We start from the raw sequence: 3,329 nt of genomic DNA on the forward strand, positions 1-3,329 counted from the left end.
CCCCCATCTTCTCATTTGACCCCAATTAACCCCAATTAACCTCTGTGTCCTCATTTGACCCCATGGGGACATCTTTTTGGTCCTTGAGTGACCTCAAGTAACCCCTGTGTCCTCATTTGACCCCAATTAACCTCAAGTAACCCCCTTGTCCTCATTTGACCCCATGGGGACATCTTTTTTGGACTGTGTGACCTCAAGTAACCCCCATGTCCTCATTTGACCCCAATTAACCTCAAGTAACCCCCATGGGTCCCTCATTTGACCCCATGGGGACATCGTTTTTGGGTCTGCAAGAGATCCAGGAGACCAACTGCCCACCCCAGACCTGGGCACCATGAAGGAGATGACCGAGCCAGGCTGGAGCAGGCTGTTCACAGACCCAACACGACACAGACTATGTGCTACAACAAAGAAAATTTTATTTAAAAATAAAAACTTTGTTTTGTTTTTCCTTTTTTTTTTTTTCCCCTGACACGGGTGGATGAAATCCCAAACGAAAGAAGCTCTTTAGTGGGCAGCAGACACAGAATGGAAACAATTAATAAATAACATTAGTAGAACCTCTAAACATTTAACAATTGCATCTGCAAACAAAACGAGGACTTTAAACCAAGTGAACCTTAAAGCTCAGCTACTCTCTGTAAGAATTATTTACCTTCTGTTTGTTTTTTTTTCCTTATTCTTTACAGATCTGAAAGGATTAAATACTGCTATTATATTTTTTTTATATTAATGACACTATTATACTTTTTTTTTTTTTTTTTTTAAATATTTTGTGAAAAATCTCCACATCTTTAACACTGATATTATACAAATTGGTGTTTGTCATTCCAGAGAAAGAACTTTCTTCCCCACTGGGAATTTCCAAAAAGAAAGATTTCTATCAGGAACTTTAAAAATAAGGGTCCTTATTCCCTCACTCATTTCTCAAGTGGCACCTTTAAGAAAAGTGCCCCTGGGAGTTGCATTTTTTTCTTGCTCAACTGAAAAAAAACCCCAGGTTGACAGTAATGACCCTGCCTCAGGATTAGCTACAGTAATGAAATCAGTCTAGTGCAGGAAGCAACATGCTGGATGTGCTCGGAGCCTCTGGGGCTCCCCCGAGGTAAGGGCTCAGTGAAGGGCATGCAGAGAAGCTGTTTGGAGTTGAAATGCAGCCTGTTGGTTCCCAGCAGAGACACTCCCTGCCTCCAGCTGCAGACAGACACACAAGGGCAGTGCAGCAGATAAGTTTTACCACACTCCTGGCAGGTCAGGTCTCATTTCAGACTGCCATTCAGCTATGGTGGCACTCACGTAGTAAGTCAGGTGGGAACCCTGCTCAGAACAGATGACACTTGCCTGCTGCTCGCTGGGCAGAGATGCAAACTGGTCCCACACATCAACTCTTACTGTACAAAGCGTTTTCTGCATCCAGGGTTGACAAGTAGGGGAAAAAAAACAACATTTTTTTTATGAGCAGAACTCCTATTTTGTTATAAGCAAAACCAATCCTGTCCTACAATTCTACTGTTCTTCACACCAAGCTTAGTACAGCACCAATCCAGACAAGTCACTGTTAGTAACAGGTAAAGTAGGAAACCTCCACAGTTGAAATGCTACAAAACACAGTGTCATAGTTGAAGTGACCATTGCCCATCTTTCTTGTCCCTTCTTTTCACCTCTTTCAAAGCAGACTCGTGCTCAAAGGCATCTTTGCAGCGTGTCTAGTTCAGGTTCTTCATTCAGAGGGGTGGATACTCAGATCCAGCCTAGCGATGCAGCATTCCCTTAAGAAAGGCACTAGACATTTGGGGTTTGGTTTTTCTTTTTAAAGTAGCATCATAAAGTTAACTTCTTAAGAATAAAGACAAAGGAGGTGAAGGGGAAAAAAAGAGAAATCAATCTTAGGCTTACCTTTTAGAAAGAACAAGAAAAATACACTGTACAGTGCCTGGATTGACTTCACAGAGCACAGCCAGAAGACGTGGTCAGGACTCTGCTGCACTGCAGTGGTACTAGCAAAAGCTTACATGTCTAAGGAAGAAAAGCCAAGACTTAAAGTTTCTTAAACCAGTTTGAGACACAAACTGCACAGAAAGGACACATGCAGAAAAATCAGTGAAATGTGCCACAAAGATTGCTCTCTCTAATCTCTAAGACCTGGAACAACACCCACAGGAACGTCTCTCGGCACAGAAACCCCAAAGACAGGCCTGTAATAGCTCTGCTAGGCATGATTTCATTTAACACTACAAGGAGCCAATAACAGAGGGCTTGTATGGGACAGAGCATCACTACTCTGGTCACACACACTGTGCAAGACAAGAGTTAAGGCTGTCTAGCTGGCTGGACTTGGCTCTTATGCAGCCTTGGCAGCGGCAAGAGTCACATGCCACACTTGAACACACTTGCACCGCATTTAGAACAGCAAGTCACAAACGAAATGGCTCCAAACCCAACACAGACCTAGTGGTAGTACTGGAGAGAATACAAAAAAGAGGGAAATGAAACTGTAGTGCTCCCTCACACAAGGGTTTTTACCTGGTTCTCCAGGAAAAAGCCAGGAAAAATCTCCTATACGTTAGGACTGGTTGCTGGGGCTCACAGGTGTGACACGGAGATCTGCTGAGAGAATGACCAGAGCTGCCCCAGGCTCCTGCCTCAGCAGCACAAGTGCTGGGCTTGCTTCTCTAGAAGCTCCCACAGCCACACCAGCCAAAGCTGCCATGTATAACAGGCAGGGCACTTCACACAGAAAGAGTAGGACCGGCTCACGATACCGCTGACTGCTGCACATGTCGGCAGAGGAAGGAGAACAGCTCCTCTTCCCCGCGTGCAATACGCACTGACATCACCTTCTCAGCCCCTTCACCAAGGCTGGACTCTGCTCTTGGCTGCCCCTGACCTCTCTCTGCTCCACTGCAGAGCGTGACACTCACTGACATAAATCTCACCAGTGTGCTGCATGTGCAAGTTACAGCCCTGGCCCCGAGACAGCAACGGTGGTGATCGCCTGTAAGTGCTGCAGGAGATCTCCTCACGGCTTCAGAGAATGTTTTCTTTACTACAGAAAGGAGGGGAGTAAAGAGAGACAAGTTCATGCTTTTAAACTGCCTGGAACCCACTGCATCAATTTATAAAGCTGTAGATCTAGACAGAAACTTATACTCTGCATAAAACTGACATTTTATGCTCAGTTCCCTTTGCTAACACTTGTTAAGTCCTCTCTGCCATTTGCAAGCCGCTTCTCTGAGATCTGGGACAGCTACTAGATTCTTTAAAAGGCAAAACTGCATCCAACTGCCATAATCACTCCAACAATATTTCGAGTTGCAACCTTTTGCCTA

This window comes from Antrostomus carolinensis, unplaced genomic scaffold (assembly GCF_000700745.2).
Source record: "Antrostomus carolinensis isolate BGI_N321 unplaced genomic scaffold, ASM70074v2 scaffold30206, whole genome shotgun sequence".
In the NCBI taxonomy this organism is placed as follows: Eukaryota; Metazoa; Chordata; class Aves; order Caprimulgiformes; family Caprimulgidae; genus Antrostomus; species Antrostomus carolinensis.